This window comes from Camellia sinensis, chromosome 7, assembly GCF_055761805.1.
Source record: "Camellia sinensis isolate YWXY chromosome 7, ASM5576180v1, whole genome shotgun sequence".
Lineage (NCBI taxonomy): Eukaryota > Viridiplantae > Streptophyta > Magnoliopsida > Ericales > Theaceae > Camellia > Camellia sinensis.
Genome location: NC_138967.1, coordinates 164,489,045 through 164,511,754, shown reverse-complemented (window position 1 = coordinate 164,511,754; position 22,710 = coordinate 164,489,045). Strand labels below are relative to the sequence as shown.

Here is a 22,710-nt window from a genome sequence, read left to right as displayed (position 1 = left end):
CGTTAGGGTAGATAGGATTTGAGGTGTGATCCATTTGGAAACTGACAATATGAGATCCACCGCCGATTCCGTTTTAGAATTTTCACTTAATTTTGGAGAAAGGGGAGATGGATTTTGAGATTTGATCCATTTGTAAAATGACAAATGGATAGATAGGGGTCTAAATTTGGCCCGGGCGAGCCCACCTAGGTTGGCCTATATCAGGTGTCACGAGCTCCTGCCAAAATTCGAGCCTGCTCACGGGCCAGAAAATTAGGCCTAAGCCTAGGGGGTATTCAGGCCTTGGGTAGACCGGTGGGCTTGGGCTCGAGCTTGGGGCGGACTTGGGCAAGCCTGAACAAATTTATTTGTTTTTTTATTTTTTTTATTAAAATTTTATTATTTTTCACTAAAAAAACATTGGGCCTTGGGTGGGCCGAGCCTTGAGTGGGCCTTAAGTGGGCTGATGGGCTAGGCCACGGGTCGGGATGGGCTTCAAAATGATGGCCCAGGCCCTAGCTCAGGTTCTCGAGCCCGGGCCCAAATAGGTCTGAACGGGCCGGGCTCACCCTGGACCACCCACAAACCACGAGCCATTTTTACACTCCTATGGATGGGTACGAAGATACTGTTGCGCCTAAAGCGCAGTAGTTACTACTACTGTCACTTTAAACAACAGCGTTTTCTTATGGTCTTGACTTTTCTTTTTACTGTCTTTTGTGTAAACCACTATAATTTCTAAGGCTTGAGAAGTCATTTGCTCATGAATTTGTATACTTTAATATAGTATTTGTAATATTTAGTATACTGGTATAGTATACTAGTATAAAATAAGAATTGTGGATAAAAAATTTTAATTTAATTTTAATACATGACTAATCGAAGATAAATTCTTATGATTTAAATCGTTTCAATGTGTACATTTTGTTGAATATATTATTTTTACAAAAAAATTAAGTTATTGAGATATTGATAACCATTTGATCAAATCACATTTTTGTCAACAATTTATTTTGAAAATCATATGCCATTGATACAAATATAATCTGATCAATTGGCTATTGATATCCAATCAAAGTAATTTTTTTCAAGAATGATATACTCAACAAGATGTATACATTGAACAGTTTTGATCATCAAAATGGACCCAAATCAGGGACCACAACACTCTCCAGTCAGACTGGAGACGAATCTATCCCATTTCTTATATTGTGAAAATATTATTTCAAAAAATAAAATGTAAATATATCTAAACGGTCATTATTTTTATTCTTTTCTAAAATTTTGGAACTATAGAACTCATATAATTGAATTTTCTTAGAAAACCATCAACTATAACTCAAATTTCATTTATTAATGTGTAGTAATTAGAGATCATTTATAAAATATGTTATTAATTTTGTATTGTATTTCATCAGTATTTTACAATGTACACTGAGACGATCTGTATTTGTTTCACATTACAAGTAATAACATCAATCCATTTCATTTATATAAGAGATATATGTCACTTATTTTTATCTTTTTATTTTAAAAATTACAGATGAATGACTTATTTTATTAATAAATTATCGATTCAATTAACAATTTTTAATGATATTAAAATTTTACTTTAATTAATAATTTAGATAAATTTATTATTATATAATAGAGTAGTTAAAATTTTCATTTTTTAGTTAATTTCGTTAAATAAAACATTTTAACAAGTGAGTATTTGTAATTTGTCAAATCACAAGAGATAATTCGTATATTAAGTAAATTTCAAAAAATATATTTATAATTTATCCTAGTCTTTACAAATTACAACTGCTATACTAAAATATTAAACTATTAAAAAACTGTAATATAGAAAGGTTGTTGATTCATCGTGGATCAATAAACCATCAGGAAATGAATATCAAAAGCATGTTGGTTTAAAAAAAAAAAAAAAAAAGAGAAAGGAATAGGCAAAATCAATCATGCATGAGCCAAAACGTTACCATTTAAAATGACAACAATAACTGTTGCACCTTAGACGCAGCAGTATCCCGTACCCGCTATGGATAGACTGTGGTTATAAAGCCAAACCAGTGGAGCGATGTTTTATCAATGATTTGAGAGATCCCCAATTTACGTGGAAGCACATCCATCTATAATTTAAGGGGTTGTTTGGGGTGTTTTAAATAAATATATTTTTTATCTTTTTGTACCAAAAAATTGAAGAAAAAAAGATGGATGTTTGGGTTAATTTTTTGTTTTGTTACAAAAAAATGTATAATAAAAAATTGTATAAATAAGGTGTATAGTGGAAGAAATATGAGTGGTTGTAAGGCTGCACGGCTGTCCCAGCATGTCTTATCTAAAAAATAATTGCTTCCTTCGGGACAAAGTGTTTGGACAATAATGATTGGTCAGTGGGGGCCACTATGAGTCCCATTTTAATAATCTGAACCGTTCAATATATACAACTCGTCAAATATTATATGCCTATAAAAATCATGTTGATCGGATATCGATAGCTATCTGATTGGATTAATTTTTTGCAATAGTTAACTATCACACTATACATTTTGTTTATACAAAACTGATTTGATCATATAGTTAACGATATCCGATCAACGTGATTTTTTACAAACATATATTAATCAACGAGTTCTACATATTGAAACGGTTCAGATTATCAAAACGAAACCCTTAGTGGGCCCCCAAGGGCCCAACATTACCATCAAATTTTGTGGCTTTATATATGTTTTTTTTTTTGCCCAAAAAATGTATAATGACTGGCAGCATCCATCAAACTTTTGTATTATAAAAATATATTAAAAAAAATTTAATATTTTTTATTTATGAATAGTTATGACTTTTTTACTTTTTGTATAACTTTTTGACATTTTAAATTATTTTAGACTTGCCAAACCAATCCTAAGTTCTATGAACCAAATTTATTATCTTATCCACTCAATTTCTGGATAAATATATACATAAAATTTAAATTATATGAACCAAATTTATTATCTTATCCGTCCCATTTCTAGATAAATCTCCCGCCACAGTTTCTAGATTCTTATCATTTCTATCTCTTTAAAGTGGTGGACATGCGTATCCAAGGGCTGAACGACTACATTACCCCAAAGTGGTTTTCCTGTACCATACCAAAAAATAAATTTTAAGCCCTGTTTGGAATGCTCATTTAGATTAAAATAGCTATATAAGACAAAATAAGTTATTTTAAATAAATTAGATAAAACGTCATATCTAATTCATAATCATTTCATTTTTTCTCTCACAAAAGTTTAAAAAGCTAAAAAACTTGAAGGGGCTAAATGTGAAATAGGTCGGGTCCAAGCCTTGGGCCAGCCCAATCCACTGAAGTCTAAACCCAAGTGGGTTGGATGAGTATATGGGCAAACCAATTGAGCCCAACATCATGATCAACTGTCAACCCAAGTCCTCAAGCACTTGGGCCTAACCCGCAGTGGAAAGGCTAGTTCAACCGTGGTGCTGGACTGGGCCGAGCTGCGAGACTGAACCTATGGGCCGAACAGAAAATAGGCCGAGCCCATACAAAGATATCCGAATGGATCAGCCCATCTCCATGAATGATCCTGTAAAAGGCCGAGACAAGGCATAATGATGCCGAGCTGAGGCACAGCGGTACTGAGCTAAGGAAACCTTGCAAGAAAACGTGGAAGTTGTGAATGTGTGCATGTGCAAGTTGCCACCTCAGCTGGTCCACTGCACCTAGAATCACGGAAGTTGTTGAACCAAAGGAATTTGGTTTGTTATCAGCATGACTACAATGAGCATATGCATTCAATGACAACTACCAGGTGGTCCCCCCCTTGAGCAATGCTAAAAGGACACCTGCCAGCATCCAAGCTCCATGAACCCATCTTGAGAAACAAGCAAGGAACACTATATATACAACATGAACTTCACATTGAAGGTAACTGAACTATTCCAAGAAAAACCACATTTAGATATAAACTGAACTCGATATACTCTCTTTCTCCGATCACTACGATTCCCACACCGGAGGGGTTATCCGGCCAACCCCGGCCGGGCAGCTCTAACAGTGCTTCTTGTGGCAGGAACCTCAGTCCCTGGATAGTCCAACCGAGTGCAGGGCCCCGATCCACTTTCATCTAGTACGCAATCCGATACGCACAATTGGTGCGGTGAACGTGGACCACTTCATCTCTAAGCTCTGCGCTCAGTTCCGACGATGAGGATTGAGGACATTCCACCTTCAGCACATACCCCACAGACGGAGAAGACAAAGGAAAAAGGCTTGGCACTCCCAACAGTTCTGGAAGAACAAACCAGAAACAACAACTGAACCCCTGAATCCGTCGAGCATCGATTACCCTTCGCTGGAGGTTCTTCTCATCACTTTCTTCTGGAAAAGGATTACAGGGATTGAATCATAGACTCCATGGGGATGGAGATACAAGAGTTGAAAGCCCAACTTAAGAGAGTGTTGGGCGATCTGACGGAAAATAAGAAGGAAGCGGAGCCCTTTCGTTTGCGACGGAAGAGCTCATCCAGAGAGCCACCAATGAAGAAGTTCCCCAGGAATGAGTCTGGGCAACAAAGCCAGCCTATCCCTTTACAGAGTGAGGCAGCAAGTGTAGACGTCCCCGAACGTCCCATGAGGGAATCCCCCGTTTTGTTCGTTGGGCTCACTACAGTTCGGACTCAAATTGTCACGGTTCTGAATCTAGTCTCGCAAAGTGCAATGTAAGACCGATAAAACACCAAAGAGTCCAAATCCGGCAAATCGTTTTGAAGAACTGTAGTGCCAAACATGGACTGCTTTGCCAGATACAGAGTCGCCACCTAAATATTTATTTTGGGGGAATTTAGGAAACCCTGACTCGTTGCCTAAGGCCACGTGTCCGTCATCACCAAAGTTGCCTCGGCTCGGGAACTTGGGTACGATTGGGGAAGGTCCGCTATGAGCACCCCCGCTCGCCCGATCAAAGATCGGCCTCTACTAACCATGATATCGAGTTTTGAAAACATTATGTGCTCTTATTCCGATTATTAGCCTAGAATTACTATGTGATGCACACAACATACAAGTATAGACTGGATTGCCTAAGTTGGAACAAAGCATTGCACATCCGTTTGTTTTGAAAATGGATTGAATTTTGCTACTCGCAAGTAGGCTAAAACACGGGTTTCGACGAATTATTCCAACTCAAGCAACCCAACCTTCACCCACAGGCATTCAGGCAGTTATATCACATAAGCAGTTAGCCTCATAGCAAGCATGCTATCATGTTAACACTCACACTCATGCAAGATGCTAAAGCGTAAAAGCTTACCTAGTACTCCGAGCCAAAACAAAAACTAGTTAGTAATCAAATGCATGATCCTAGTTCATGTTAAGATGGCTAATGTAACACATGCAAAATGCAACTAGAAATAGGCTCGGCTATTCTAAGATGTCATGTGAAATGCAACTTGATACATGTGTTCAAATAGGAATTGAAATACAATGCAGTTAGTATGATGCGCCGAGCCCGGTGCATGCAAGACAAATGTATAGATGCACGCATGCATAGCATAAGGTATGCTAATTTAAATATGTCCTAATACTAACCATTGAAAGCAGGTAAGTAAAAGGGAGAAAGAAATAGGGTTGGAAGACACGCACGCACGCACGCACACTTATTACACAATTGCCTTCGCTCGGAGGGTCCGAAATAATAATACAAGCCGAATAATGAATTAACTATCCTAGCTAATTAATTATTACAAAACTTCTAATTAATTAACAAATTAATTACAAAAAAAAGCCTAAATATGAAACTAAAGAGACCGCCGCAGCTCTGTCTCGGAATGCGTGGATGATGCATGCTCGATTTGCCTTGCTCGGAAACCCGTTACCATGTCACAGTTGCCTCTGTTTGCACTGTTCTGCACCTCTGAGGGATGTGAAAATTCTTGAGGCACCTCTGAACCATTCCCTGATCATTTTGGAATGCCACCGGCCAATGAAAAGCACCACCGACCATGTAAATGTGATCATCAACCATAAAATTGGTCACCGCCTGGACTTTGATGGTCGGTCAGCACTTAAAGTGGCCAGCCGACCATTTATTCCTGCAGAATCTTGTTTTTGCTGCAGCAGTGGACTGACAACGCATGGCAAGGAAATTTCAAAGCAATGTATGCATGGCCACACTCCCTATCATGTTATGGACTCAAGGGAGTATGGCCCTTGGTCCTCGGGCCACCAATCACGCATCTCGATGCATGATGGCCAAATGCACCAAGTTTGCCAATCAATGTAAATGAATGCAACAAAACGAATGAATGCTTCACGCCCTATCATGTTGAGATCAAGGGCATCGGCGACCGAGGGCTGAGACATGTTTCGTCACTTTGAGTACGAACATACCTCAATCCTCGTGTTTGGTTTGACACCCCAAACCAAACACAATGCTATGTATATATGCTATATGCAATGCGAAGTAATGCAACTAATGCAATGCAATATGAGCATGCTAAGCTAATGCAACATGACACTACCTAACCATGCAAGCCAAACTAATGCAATATGAACATGTCAAGCATACAATGAGACTATGTAATGCAACTAGCTAAACAACATGCAAACATGATATAATGTAAGCATGCAACCAATGTAATGCAACATGTCAATCATGCAATTTATATACAAGAATGGACTTAAATTGAAATGGGAGGCCTCAGCCATGCCTCAAAACAGTGGCCAAACATACTAAAAATGATAGACAAATGCTCATGCAAACACGCACACCAATGGGCCTAAAACTAAGGCATAAAAGGGAGCACTCCATTACAACTATCATGACCACACGTGGCATGGATTATGCAACAAAAAACAGAGTTTTAGTGCGTCAAAATACACCCCAAAATCCACATGAATGGCATCCCAAATGACTTAAACAAAAGGCATGCACTATGACCCATTTCAAGGCACAAAAGGACGATTCTTCAAAGCATGAAAGGGATGATGAATGCAAGCATACAAGCATGGATTATGGACTAAAATAGCATGGGATATGACTCCAAATCACTAAAACAACCCAACTACAGCATGCTTACGGCTCACACACTCAAGGCCTACAAGCTAGAATGCAAAGGGGCTACACAAAACATGGCAAACATGACTCTAAAGACCCAAGACAGACTTTAAACATGATGAAATAGGACTAAAAGCTTCATGGAGTCAAACCAAAATCATGCTAAAATTTCATCTCACAACATGATACATGTTAGGCCAAAACATGGGATTACAAGGCAAGCATATAATGCATGAAATGGACCATCAAACCAACTAAAAACAGAGATATAATATGACCAAATATCACCAAATACCTACTGAAATGATGCTAAAAACAACTAAGCATGCGTGCTACCCTTAAGAGCCAAAAACATAAGCAAAAGAGAGACAAAGGGAGAGGGGTGTCCTTCTCCTATGCAAGACCTCAAAACCTCTTCTTCACCACTGAAAATCTTCTGGATTTCAGTGGTGAGAAGGCCAATACACGAAGGTTCCTGAAGCTCAACAAAGGAAGCAGAAAAAGGGCCAAACAAGGCCTAAGTGGGGGTGGACGACCCCCAACACCAAAGTGACCTTAATGAAGTATCTTAAACACACAAAAAAAAACAGAACTTTTATATGTTATACACAATGCTCAAAACAGCATGCAAAGTGGGTTAAAAGCTAGTGCAAGAATGGAAAATATAAAGTAATTATGCTCACCCTTGAAGAACACTTGAAGAACCAAAACTCCAGCCCCCTTTTCTGATCAAAACCAACTCAAAAGCTCCAAGAACAACCTCTCAACACCTCAATAACCAAGGTATGGTATGGTGTAGCACTAGGTGTTTTAGTGCAAAACTAAGAACAAAACACCCTTTTAAACTCTCAAACACACACAAATGAAGAGAGAGAGGGAGATATAGAGAGAGAGTGGTTTATATATCAGATATATATGTATTATCTCTAGTTTTGCTAAACCTCTTCAAAGGAAGAGGAAGGTCCTCTTATATAGAGCAAGATGAAGGCTTGAAGCTTCTAAGGGAAGCTAAACAAAAGGGTCAAGGGGGTCAAGCTTCTCAAGGAAGCTAACCCAAAGGTCCAAGCTTCTTGAGGAAGCTAAGACAAAGGGTCAAGCTTCCTCAAGAAGCTTGAGCAAAGGGTCCAAGCTTCTTGAGGAGGCTAGGACCAAAAGGGTGCAATTCCTCCATACACCTGTATGAGGACAAATTCGTGCACTCTAGCTGGCACAGCTGGCATGCATAATGCCTGAAAAAGGCAAAAAGGTGGTACCGGCCAGAAAAGGAGTCCATCGGCCAAATAAATGGTCGATCGATCATGCAAAGTGCCGACCGGCTATCACCGATGGCCGGTGGAGAGAAGACACGGCCGGTGGCCTCAAGCCATGGCCGGTGAGGCGTGGGGATGGCCAATAAGCCATTCTCTACCTTCCAAAGCAAAAACCAACAAGTGTTTGGTCCAATCAAGCATAAGACAACCGAGTTGAGAGATCGTGAGGCAAGGCGCGTAGCCGAGACCTCCGGGAACTCAAAACGAACACGAACATGGATGATCACCGAGTGTTCAAACGGTGACGTCCAAGTCTTGAGGACGGTCAGAAATGAGGTGTCTATAGTTGCCCCTCTTTGACAGAACTCGAAAGTCATAAAAATGACGGGAGTGAGTGTCAAAGCCCAGAGACGACCCATTTTTAACAAGGCCGAAGACTTAGACAAAGCATACAAGCTACAAGCAAAGATATGCGCCCGAAGGCAGGGGCAAAATGCATGACAATGCACAAAGCCGAGCATAACTTATGATCATGTAAAGAAAGCTGTAACAAAGCATATACATACAATAAATGCAACAGTTTTAAGCAATCTAACATAAATCCAACTACATTACAATTCAGAAAGCATGTAAGAGAATTATGTAATTCTCGCTACGTTTCACGCGAAGAATACAATACCTGTACGGTTCGTCTAGTCGCGCCAGCTTCAAATGAACCGTTCATACAATATCGTGCATATAAGAGAAAGAAAACTTAACAGGTACAATATCGGTAGCAGTATGCATAACAATCCAATCTGAAGCTGCGTGACAACGCAAGTCAAGTAGGACGCATAACAATGCAATTTGGGGTAGGCATAACAATGCTATAAACACATGTAAGTGAAGAACACGTGACAACGTGCACAATGTGTGAAGATGTAGACACATGTAGGTAAAGCATACGCGACAACGCATACAATGTGTATAAAAAGGGACTTGAACACATGTAAGTAAAGCATAACGTGACAACGCATGCAATGTGTATAAAAAGAACTTGAACACACGTAAGTAAAGCATAACACGACAATGCATGCAATGTGTATAAAAGGAACTTGAACACATGTAAGTAAAGCATACGCGACAACGCATGCAATGTGTATAAAAGGAACTTGAACACATTTAAATAAGGCAATACGTGACAACGCATGCAATGTGTATAAAAGGGAACTTGAACGCATGTAAGTAAAGCATAACACGACAACGCATGCAATGTGTATAAAAGGAGCTTGAACACATGTAAGTAAAGCATAACGCGACAACACATGCAATGTGTGAAGCAAGCAAGGTATGAACACGTGTTCAACATAAGTATAGTGAAGGCATGCTACTCGTATTTGTTGAGATGCAACCAGATCGAGACGAGGCATTTGTTGAAAGCAAGACGCGTAACGAGCGTGTTTATTACAGTGACATGCGGAACTCGCCAGATAAAAGGATACGGGAAAGGATACACTTTGCGCGCACCGAGCATCACACGCAGAAGACATGGCTCGAGGTCAACACGAAGACCAGTTAACATTCCAAAGCGCACTTTCTTGCGCTATCTCGAGTAATGAAGGTGCCAAACCGTATAATTGACCCGAACAAAGGCGCGGGAGGTGCATCGATCACAAGAGGAGGCCACCGGTATTAATCCAGACACTCTGCTGCCCTGCTCTCCTTTTGCTTTACTTTCTTTACTACTGTTAGTTTTAAGCACCTTGCACTGCCTCAGGCAGGTTTTACTTTTTCAAGACTGTGTATTTTTGCAAAGACATGATGGAAATGAAACATCTATTTTGTTCAAAAAGGTGTTACATTGGTACTCTCCATACATCGCATCGCATTGCATTACATAACAATGTAAATGAGATTTGAATCTTGTTTGAAAACCAAGCGTTTGCCTCATAATAATCAGATAGTGAACCGACTAATAACTCGATAAGCAAAACAAAGAAACTCGATAAGCTAACCAAGCGCGAGTACAACTCGATGAGCAAAACAAAAACTCGATAAGCTAACCAAGTGCGAGTACGACTCGATAAGTAAAGAAAAAACTTAAAGAATGTGACATACAACTCGATAAGCAAATATACAACAACTCGATAAGCCAATAGGCGTGACTCTGCAAAATCAATCACTAAAGACACTAGAAGTGGAACCAGTCACAAGTTTTCAGCATTTTCAGCAGATGGACAACTCTGAGGATAGGAGGGAAGGCCACCGGCCAAATAAAGAGGTCACTGGCCACAATAAATGGCCACCGGCCATTATAACTAGCCGATCGGCCAAACATGGTGGTCGGTCGACACTATTTATGGCCGGCCGGTCAAAAATGGCAAGAACCACCAGAATGTTGACACCTGTCCTCCACCCACCTTATCCTCTACAAAAGGCCTCAGCTTCGTAGTTTTTCTCAATTCAACACTGATTTGCTCCAAATGGAAGAGTTTCTTACCAAGAATCTCATGGCTTGGATTGCCAACTTGGATGGCTCGGAAAAGTTGAATTTCTGGGGCTTCGACATAAATGCACTATTCACTCTGAGTCGTACCCCGCTGCACTTTCTGTTCCTTCATGCCGTGGCAAGGTTTTGGAACTCAGTAACACATGTCTTTAGCTTTGGCGGGCAAGAGGTATGTCCTACCTTCGAGGATTTCCAAGCTTTGATGGAATCTGAGTGCAACGAAGAAGTCTTGCCTCAGCTGCGTTTTGGCCACGCCCAAGCCTTAGGGCGAATGTGTGGGCTCACGATGCATGATGCTCGCTCTTTGATTGGTGATGTTCTGAGTTTGATTTGCCGATTTTCTGATGCCGGTAATAGCGGCGACCATCACTGGCAGGGCTTTCGGCAACAAGCCCTCTGTTTGTGCATGCTATCTTAGTTTTTGCTTGCCTCAGGCTCCGGAGGGTCTAGTGTCCGGTTGATCGAGGATGCCCAAGGCTTAAAAGAGGGCAAGAGCTATATTGCCATGACTCTAGCTGAGACGTTGATGGGCTTGGATGCCTTTTATCACTGAGAGACGACCAGATTTGTGGGGAGTCCGCTACTGCTGCAGGTAATGTTTCCCACCCAATCTCACATATGTATTTGCTCACATCACTCGGCCCTCAGGCTCGGTTTTTCTCACAAAACCCTTTTCTCACTTTTCTCTCAACGTACATCTCTCTATTCTTATTCTCTCATTTTTCATCCCTTCCCAGGTGTGGTTGATGGACAAGTTGCGGGTTGTGGACTCTTGCCCAGCATACTCTGCTCACGGTTACTTTTTCCGGCAATGCCTAGTCAATGCCCTTGATGAGGCCTGGTGGTTCGACTGGATGTGTAGTTTGTCCGCAGACCGCATTGCTTGGCGGTGCCATTGGCTCAATCTACCGGCAATGGGCTACAGCATGTCCCGGCAAACTGAGATTCAGTTGATTGGTTTAACTCACTGTGTGTTCTACTTCCCATTCCAGTTCCAGCGCCAGTTCGGCCATGACTAGATTTGCCCGCCAGAGGGGATAGAGTACCCAGCTGCATTTCCGGTCCGAGGCGCATAGCTTGCTCGATATGCCACGGCGTAGGGAACTAGAGAGCTCCTGGTCTCCACTCCCACTTTCAGTTGCACTTTGTCTGATGAGTGCATTGATTGGCTCAATGAAGAGGCACAGATTGGGCCCAGCTTGGCATCAGAGGCCTCGACCAGCTCTGGGAGGGGGCGCAGGAACACCTGACTTATCTATGCCCCGGATTTATTGCTTTATTAGTACTTTCAAGTTTTCTTTATGAATGTAATAAACAAAGCAACTTCAATTTGTATGCAAGAGTAGGAGAACTCTGTATTGAAATCAATGAAATTGAAGGTTGTGGGTACTGAAGATTTTCCGCTTTGGTCCAAAAATGGTCTAAGTTGTAAAAAGATTAATTTGAACAAAGTCAACTTTTATCAAAATTTTTCAAAACCATTTTCGATATGGATTAGAACTGGACACACCTGAGATCTGTCACTGAGATGCACAACCCCGGATCCCAGCAACTGGAAAGTTGACCCTAGTCCGAGTAGCACTGTACCGGAGATCACTACCGAAGCTCTTGAATGCTAAATAGACAAAGATGACCGAGGTGATCAAATGGACAAAGTTGATCGGGGAAAAAGTTTATGGCTGAACTTCAGGACGAGGTTGCCTACGTATCCCAAAGGTGGGAATCAAGCCTTATGTAGTTCAGGCTTGGGTTCACTCGAGTATTTTCACTCTCCTTTTGCGCTCTAACTTTTGCCAAGGCCACCCTTTGCGGGGTTTCAACCTTGCGAGCTCAGTTTTTATAATTTCAAATTTTCTATGCTCTAACTTTTGTCTAGGTCGCCCTTTCGGGTTTTCGGCCTAGCGAGCCTCTCAGGGGTAATATTTCTTCAACTTGTCCATGTTGATTGGTTGGGAGAACTCTAGGCCATCTAGGTCCATCAGAACCACAGCTCCACCTGACCAGATAGACTTGATGATGTAGGGACCCGTCCAATTGGGTCTGAACTTGCCCCTTGGGTCGTGAATGGGAGCTCGGTTGTCCTTGAGCACCAAATCTCCTTCTTTCAAATTCCAGGACTTAACTTTCTTATTGAAAGCCCAGGCAATTTTGCGCTGATATCCTTGAACATGGTACAGTGCTTTCAGTCTGCGCTCATCAAAGAGCATGAGTTCCTCAAATCTGCTCTGCTGCCAATCTGCTTCGGCTATCTGATACTCAGCCAGTACTCGTAAAGACGAAACCTCAATTTCAATAGGTAGAACGGCCTCCATCCCATAAACCAATGAATAAGGAGTCGCCCCAGTAGAAGTTCTGATTGAAGTCCGGTAACCCCACAGAGCGAATGGCAGCTTATCTGGCCAATCCCGGTAGGCTTCCACCATCTTCTGCAGTATGTGTTTGACATTCTTGTTGGCGGCCTCAACTGCTCCATTGGTTTGCGGTCGATATGCAGATGACTTATGAAAAGCCACATTGTATTTTTCCAACAAGTCAATCACTTCCTTCTTGAAGTGGGAACCATTATCTGAAATAATCTTGTTTGGGACCCCATAACAACAGATGATGTTGTTTCTGATAAACTTTGCAACGTGTGACGCCTTTAACACCGCATAAGATTGGGCCTCGACCCACTTTGTAAAGTAGTCTATCGCAACCAAGATGAACTCATGCCCATTTGACCCCTTTGGAGTAACAGCTCTAATCATATCAATTCCCCACACTGAAAATGGCCACGGCGAAGTCATGTTGTACAACTTTGACGGCGGGATGTTCATGCGGTTTGCATGGATCTAACATTTGTGGCATCGCCGAACAAAGCCAATACAATCTTCCTCCATGGTGGACCAGTAGTAACCCTGTTTGAGGATCTTTCGGGCCAGCATTACCCCGTTCATATGCGCTCTGCATTCTCCCCTATGGATGGCCTCCATTAGGCGCTTTGATTCTTCAGCTTCAACGCATAGCTTATGCATTCCCAGATGACCTCTTTAATACAATTTACCTCCGTAGATGATGAACTGAACGACCATTCTTCTGATTGCCCTTTTATCCTTGGCATTTACCCCAGGTGGATATGCTTCCTTCTCCAAGAAATTCCAAATATCGTAATACCAGGGGTTCTCATCTTGGACCTCATCTATAGCAGTAATCGACTTGTAAACCGGCACGAATTTCTGGTCGATAATGACTGGACGCATCCGGACTCCAAACAGGATGTCTATCATGGAAGATAGAGTTGCTAGTGAATCTGCGAACCTGTTGTTTTCACTAAGTAGATGAGTGAAGTTTAGCTTCTCAAACCGAGGAATTAACAAGTCTAGGGTCTGGTGATACATTATCATCTTTTCTTCTTTGACTTTCCAGTCTCCTTTTGCTTGGGATACAACAAGGTTCGAGTCCCCAATGACGTCCAACCGTTTTGCCCCTAGTTCCAGGACTGCTTCTAAACCAGCAATGCATGCTTCATATTCTGCTTCGTTGTTCGAGACTTTGAATCGGAGTTTGAATGCTAGAGGGAGACGGGAATTGTCGGGTGCTATCAGTAACACTCTTATCCCATACCCGTACTAGTTTGACACTCCGTCAAAGTACATCGTCCAAGTTTCATCGTCGATTTGCAAAATGGCCTCATCTGGGAATAAGTACTCAACTGCTTCACCCCCTTCCACCGGATGATTGGCTAAGAATTCTGCTATTGCTCTTCCTTTAACTGACTTGCGCGTCACATATTTCAGATCGAACTCGGAAAGCAACAGCAACCAACGAGCCAGCCTACCCGTAAATGCTGGTTTCTCGAAAAGATATTTGATGGGATCCAGTTGTGAAACCAACATTACGGAGTGAGCTAACAGGTAGTGCCGCAGCTTCCTGGTAGCCCATACCAAGGCTAAGCAAGCCTTCTCCAATGGTGTGTAGCGGGTCTCATACTCTAGCATCTTCTTTCTCAAGTAATGGATGGCTCTCTCCACCTTGTCCTTAGACTCTTGCGTGAGCATGCAGCCCATTGTAGTCTCAGTTACTGACAGATACAAAATCAACGGTTTCCCCGGCTCAGGCAGTGACAACACGGGTGGGTTCTGTAAGTATTCCTTGATCTGTTCAAAAGCAGCTTGGCATCGGCCGTCCCACTGGAACTTTGTTCCTTTCTTCAGGAGACCAAAAAGTGGTTCACAAGTCAAGGTTAATTTTGAGATAAACCGTCTTATGAATTGCACTTTACCCAGAAAGCCTCGCACCTCCTTTTCAGTCCTTGGTGGTGACATTTCTAAGATGGCCTTGATTTTGGAAGGGTCAACTTCGATACCTTTCTATGTAATCAGAAACCCCAGCATTGTCCTTGTTGTAACGCCGAACGTACACTTCTGAGGATTCAGCCGCAACCAAAACTCTCTGATCCTTTGGAAAAACTTTTGCAAGGCGGTGTAGTGGCCCTCTCTTTCTTTGGACTTGATAATCATGTCATCCACGTATACCTCTATCTCTTTGTGGATCATGTCGTGCAATATCGTGGTCGCGGCCCGTTGATATGTAGCTCCAGCGTTCCTTAGCCCAAATGGCATCACTCTGTAGCAATATGTCCCCCACGGGGTGGTGAAAGCAGTCTTCTCCCGGTCCTCGGGTGCCATCACTATCTGATTGTAGCCCGAAAAGCCATCCATGAATGAAAGCAAAGCATGCCCCGCTGTGAAGTCCACCAACTCATCGATATGCTGTAAAGGAAAGTCGTCCTTCGGACTAACTCTATTCAAATCATTGAAATCCACGCATACCCTGATCCTGCCATCCTTCTTCGGCACCAGAACGATGTTAGCCAACCAAGTCAGGTATTCGGAAACCAGCAGGAACCCTGCGTCAATTTACTTGGTGACCTCTTCGTTAATCCTGAGGGCCCAGTCCGGGCGGATCCTTCTGAGTTTCTGCTTGATGGGTCGAGCCTTGGGGTCAAGAGGGATCCGGTGCTGTACAATCTCAGGATCGATTCCAGGCATGTCTTCGTAGGACCACGCGAAAACATCTTTGAAATCTTTTAGTAAAGCGACTAAGCGCTCGCGTTCCTCTGAAGACAACGTGGACCCGATCTGGACCAGCTGCAGGTTCTTCTCAGTACCAACATTTACAGTAGTGATTCCATCAACTAAAGGTTTAACAAATCTTTCTTGCTTTTGTTCAATTAAGCGTTGCAAAATCGGAGGAATTTCTTCCTCGTCGTTTTCATCAAAATTTTGGAAGTCTGAGTTAATGCAATAAATCAAGGGCACAGAAAAGTACTCAGAAACCACATCCACATCATTCTCATTAAGCACATCCAAACCGTCCGATTCTTCTATTACAACAGACTCAAAAGAGAAAGAAAAAGACCACCTAGATAGGACTGTAGCATCCGGGTTATCATCCCCAGGATTACCCGACTCAGACTTAGTCGAGTTGGAACCTGATTCCGACTCACAAGACTCGGTGGAATCAGATTCTAGCTCACTACCTGACCCGGTGCTGCTTGACAAAAATCCCTCTTCATAATGCCAAATGAGAGAGGGTGCGATGGGTGCATCCAAAATGTTTGCTGGTAGGCCCGCAGCCGTTTCATTCCCGATCATGGACACTGAGAAGTTATCCCCCAAGCACTTCTGTTCGATCGGAGGATCTAAAAGTAAACATGCCAGCGCTACCCCCATTTCACTTTCGGCGTCCTCAGACTCCACTTTCTTGCTCTGCTTAACCTCAACTGTTGGGTCTATCTGCTCTTTGGCAACATCATCCCCGAATAATTGCAGGTCAAAAAAGATCTCAAAACCTGGCACGCACTTCCTCTCCGTATTCAGCCACGGCTCTGGGAAGCCACAAAACGGAAAGTCCTCCCCCTCCCGGACGAAGCATCCATTTAGGGTACCCTGGATGAGCCGGTGCATTAGCTCAAAAGGCTTCCCTGCCTGCTTCGCTCTGGCTCTCCCAGCCATCTCCTTGCCTTTCCTTATCCAATCCTCTTTGGTGGGCAGATAACCCAAACCAAAGGTATGCGAGTTGTGTGGCACTTCGGCCAATGCTGTGACGCCCTTCCGGCCGCTTTTTCCCAATCCCATCCCGAAGATGTGTTGGAGCTTGTTCATGAGATACACTGATTAAGCACTAACATACAACCCCTCATTAATAGCCAAAATGTTCTGTACAACCCGGGCCTCGGCAAGGGTAAAACCCGACATGAACACATCCTCCATACCGTGCTCAATTTCCAAAACTGGCGTAGATACTTCTAGTGGTGGATGGATCGACGAATTTCCAAAAACAATGGCTACTTCCTTCCCATGGAGGTATTTCACCATCTGATGCAAGGTGGACGAAACTGCCTTTACTTGGTGCAGCCACGGTCGTCCCAGGAGTAGATTGAAAGTGGCGGGAACCTCTAGGACGTGAAAGTCTATCTCATGCTGTCCCAGGCCAACCTTGGTTTAAATTTTCACTGTTCCCATTACTTCCCTGCTCATGTTGTCATATGCCCGAATCACTTGGGCTGTCAGCACAAAGTCCGCGGTTTTTAAACCGATTGCATATGTAGTTCTTGCCGGGCACACATTGATGGCGGACCCTGTGTCGACAAGTACCACGGGTATCCATTTGTTTCTACACTCCACAGAGGTATAGAGTGGCTTGTTATGGTTCGCACCCTCAGGTGGCAATTCCTTGTTGGAAAAAGTCAACATTGGGGTAGCTCCTCCCTAAAAAACTAAGCCCACCAGCTGTTCAGGCGTGGTGTCTATTGCGAGCTTGGCCTTGTCCATGGCAGATAAGACAGCTTGTCGATGCACCCGCGATGCCATACGCAATCCCTAGATGGAGATGTCTGCTTGTATCTTTTTCAACTGTTTCAGTACAGCCTCATCTTTAAGTTGTTTCTCTTTTTGCTTCTCTGCCTCCTTATCTTTCCCAGACGCCTCTGGCTGATCTAGGTGTGGAGGCTTGAAATACCGTCCACTCCTAGTCATATGGTCGACTTCACCAATATACCAGGTATCGTCTAGTTGATTGCTCCCCCAATCCTCATCCGTGTGGGCAAGACATAAATCGTCGTCCTCCCACCACATTCCATCAGTAACCAACAGACACCTGTCCGATTCCGTTTCTACTGTCCTTGTACTCACAGTATTTTCAGTCCCCTCATGGGCTTTAGCTTTTCTGATTCTCTCAGAATCCTCAAACCTTTCCTGTTCCAACTGCGTCAGTACAGCTGTTTGTTCAATAATTCTCATATTCAAAGTGCACAGATCCCAAACGAAATTCTTAACACCGGCGTTCTCCGGCGATGCACTCCGATCCTCGGCCCTTCCAGCCACAACTGATGTCCTTGCCCCTGACGGGCCCCGTTCCAACTGAAATTCTTCGACAACGTCTAGTAGGTCATCAAGCCACCAGGTAGCCTCTACTGATTCCTCGAAATCTGACCAGTTGACGGCCATGTCCCCTGGGCCTTGTTCGTTGAAAAATTGGAGGTCAGTAAAGTCCCCTTCCACAGCCGCTAAGTCCTCTGATCTCTGATCAAATCTATCCTTCTGCATCACACAAAGCTCTGCCCTTTCTAGCAATTCCACACTTGGTCTATCCTGGCCTACCGACAAGATGTAGTCACTCGGACTATACATCTCTCCGGCAAAACTCCCAGATTCCTCAAATTTTGACTCAACAATCCCATTTTCCTCTGAAATCTCCTCTGTTCTGTCTTCGACAGTCACCACCATTGGTTCGGGTTGGGTTCTGGAGATGTCCAACATGCACAGGTTAGTGCAGTTAGGAAGGAGCACCTCCGGCTTGGGTAGGTGGAATGGGGTGATATATATGCTAGGATCGTAAGACACGACCCCAGTCTGGATAAAGTTGATTCTTTTGGGAGGTAGAGCTTGGTGGTGCGGTGGGAGAGGGTTTGTTGTGACATTGGTTTTTTCGGGAGGCACAATCACCCCATTATCAATGAGATCTTGAATCTCTTGACGTAATCGGAAGCATTGGTCGGTGTCATGACTGTGCTGTTGGTGAAATGCGCAATATTTGGCTGGGTTGTGGGTAGGGGGAAGTTTTTCCGGCAATGGCCGCGGCTCTAGGGGCTTTAAGTGCCCTTTTCTGATTAAAACCCCCAGAGCTTTGGACAGGGGCATATATAGTGGGGCGAAGGTTCTTTGGTTTTTGGGTTGGTATTTGGTTGTTTGTGTGTTACTTCCGGACGCACCGGAGAATGGCGTAGCTGCCATGGTTCTTGAAGTGGAGTTGGTGGTGACCATGCTCACTTCTGAGGCTTTTGCAGTTACAACGCTGCTCGGGCCTACATTGGTGTTTCAGTTGAAGGTCCTCTTGGGTTGCTCCCTATCATTATCAATCAAGCCCTACTTCAAGGCATCCTCAATCTGTACTCCCATCTCATGCAGATCTGAAAAGGTAGGGAAAGGGAGCACGATCATTTTCTGCATCAGCTTAGGCTGGAGATTGCGTACAATCATTTGAATTTGATCTTTATCGGTGGGCCTTTGGGTCATCATTGAGGCCTTGGCCCTCCATCTGGTTACGAACTCCGAAAAGCTCTCCTTAGGCTCCTGCCTTGTCGTCTCGAGATCACGGGTCGTAATCTCGATTTGCGTGTTATATGAGTACTGTGCAATGAACGCCTCGGCATCTCATCCCAGTTCCTCTTAACATCATCTTCTAATTTGGCGTACCAGATGGCCGCCACACCCGACAGGGTCCGGCCGAACAAAGATAGCTTTGGTAGTCTGGTGAGGCCCATCGGCCTTAAGATATCTGAAAACAACCTCAGGTGCACCATGGGGTCCCCGGACCCATCAAATCGGTCAATATGCGGCATCTTTAATCGGTCTGGCAGCGTCACAGCTGCGTCGGTATACCCGTCCTCAATATCAGGGATGGTCTTGACTCCCTGGGATTTCTTAAAGATCTTTTCCAGCTTGCTCAGCTTTAATGCTGTGGGGTCCACTTCAAACTCAAAGGGAGAATCCGGTACATTGATAGGCGTGGGCGTCTTGGATAGTTGCAGTAGAATCGGGGGCGGAGCCGGCCCTGTTGTAATGTCTGTATCCTCTTGGATATTTTGGACATTTGGTGTCTCCTCGGGTATCGGAACCCTTGGTGGGGGAGGAGCTTGATGTGAGGCAGATGCCCCGGCTTGCTGCTGCAGCCTTATGATTAACTCTGCTTGTTCAGTCATAACTGTGGCCTGTTGTTTGGCGAACTCTGCCGGTCGGACAGCGTCTTGCTGCATAGTTTTCATGCTCTCTTGGAACTGGCGCACCATCTCCTCTAAGCTTGCCATACTGCTCTGCTCTGATTGAATTACCGGTATATATTCCCTTTCTGTGGTGAAAACTGAGGCCTCGGCCTGACTGTCCACTAGTAGGGTTGACCACTGCTCTGGCAATCTCTGCTCGGATACACTGCGTTTTCTCGACCTTCGTCTGATAACCGGGGTAAAGAATAAAACACTGGTTGTCCGTCGACCAGATCCTCAGATCGATTAAGTTGGCGACCTCTAGTCTAGAGTGCTTGGGGAATATCTGCTGGGTCGGAAGCAATTATGCTAAACTACCTAGCAAAAAGATAAATAAAGCAATAATAAGGAAATAAATAACCTGACAAACGGACAGCATAACAGCGTAAAATAAACACACAACACACAGTTGGGCATCACAACACACGATTGATAAGCTGAATACACTGTTCCTCAATACTGATTATTGTCCCTGAATCACTGTTCCCGAAAACTAAATCTGATACCCGCAGATAACTGATTCCTAAAATACTGAACTGGTGCCCGCAGGCCTGATACCCAAACTTGTGAGCTGATACATGTATTCCTGTGGTGGCCAACTCTAAAGCACATAACAAACAAGTGAGAGCCAAAACACCCCTATGTTGGGGTAGGATTTCTCTGTCCTACTTTGTCAGGAGCTAGGGTTTCACTACGCACACAGCGGTTTCAAACAATCTAAAATCGGGTAAGCAACCTGTCCTTGCTTTGGAATGTTCACTATGGATTTCGAATATGCACTAGGTCGAATGGTCAAAAGGGTGCCCCAGTAAAAACCAGGGTTTGTGTTCCCACCGTGGCAGAGCCCGTAACCGGTCAGCCTTATGTCACGTTTTTCAAAGCGAGCCTCCGGCAAACCGTTCAGGAATAACAGATGGCAAACACGGTGTCCTAGGCGCACCAATGCACATGCAATGCAAAGAAACACATGAGTGTAGTCAAAACAAGATATCATGAGTTCGAGTCAAGTTCTCTAACTCCCCAGCGGAGTCGTCAGAAACTGTAGACGTCCCCGAACGTCCCGGGAGGGAATCTACCGTTTTGTTCGTTGGGCTCACTACAGTTCGGACTCAAATTGTCACGGTTCTGAATCTAGTCTCGCAAAGTGCAATGTAAGACCGATAAATCACCAAAGAGTCCAAATCCGGCAAATCGTTTTGAAGAACTGATTTTTAGAAAGTGCCAAACATGGACTGCTTTGCCAGATACAGAGTCGCCACCTAAATATTTATTTTGGGGGAATTTAGGAAACCCTGACTCGTTGCCTAAGGCCACGTGTCCGTCATCACCAAAGTTGCCTCAGCTCGGGAACTTGGGTACGATTGGGGAAGGTCAGCTATGAGCACCTCCGCTCGCCCAATCAAAGATCGACCTCTACTAACCATGATATCGAGTTTTGAAAACATTATGTGCTCTTATTCCGGTTATTAGTCTAGAATTACTATGTGATGAACACATCATACAAGTATAGACTGGATTGCCTAAGTTGGAACAAAGCATCGCACATCCGTTTGTTTTGAAAATGGATTGAATTTTGCTACTCGCAAGTAGGCTAAAACACGGGTTTCGATGAATTATTCCAACTCAAGCAACCCAACCTTCACCCACAGGCATTCAGGCAGTTATATCACATAAGCAGTTAGCCTCATGGCAAGCATGCTATCATGTTAACACTCACACTCATGCAAAATGCTAAAGCGTAAAAGCTTACCTAGTACTCCGAGCTAAAACAGAAACTAGTTAGTAATCAGATGCATGATCCTAGTTCATGTTAAGATGGCTAATGTAACACATGCAAAATGCAACTAGAAATAGGCTCGGTTATTCTAAGATGTCATGTGAAATGCAACTTGATACATGTATTCAAATAGGAATTGAAATACAATCCAGTTAGTATGATGCGCCGAGCCCGGTGCATGCAAGACAAATGTATGGATGCATGCATGCATAGCATAAGGTATGCTAATTTAAATATGTCCTAATACTAACCATTGAAAGCAGGTAAGTAAAAGGGAGAAAGAAATAGGGTTGGAAGACACGCACACACGCACGCACACTTATTACACAATTGCCCTCGCTCGGAGGGTCCGAAATAATAATATAGGTTGAATAATGATTAACTATCCTAGCTAATTAATTATTACAAAACTTCTAATTAATTAACAAATTAATTACAAAAAAAAAGCCTAAATATGAAACTAAAGAGACCGCCGCAGCTTTGCTTCGGAATGCGTGGATGATGCAAGCTCGATTTGCCTTGCTCGAAAACCCGTTACCATGCCACTGTTGCCTCTGTTTGCACTGTTATGCACCTCTGAGGGATGTGAAAATTCTTGAGGCACCTCTGAACCATTCCCTGATCATTTTGGAATGCCACCGGCCAATGAAAAGCACTACCGACCATGTAAATGAGATCATCGACCATAAATTTGGTCACCGGCTGGACTCTGATGGTCGGTCGGCACTTAAAGTGGCCGGCCGGCCATTTATTCCTGCAGAATCCTGTTTTTGCTGCAGCAGTGGACAGACAGCGCATGGCAAGGAAATTTCAAAGCAGTGTATGCATGGCCACACTCCCTATCATGTTATGGACTC

General features: G+C 43.5%; 1 long non-coding RNA gene across 1 annotated transcript in view; it reads left to right on the top strand.

The window, feature by feature from the left end:
* The first annotated feature begins 514 nt into the window (after positions 1–514).
* Positions 515–22,710, top strand: part of LOC145795423 (uncharacterized) — a 44,210-nt gene continuing 22,014 nt past the window's right edge. Inside the window, exon 1 of the long non-coding RNA XR_014336356.1 lies at positions 515–621. This is a non-coding gene — a long non-coding RNA (uncharacterized LOC145795423). The remainder of the gene's footprint in view (positions 622–22,710) is intronic.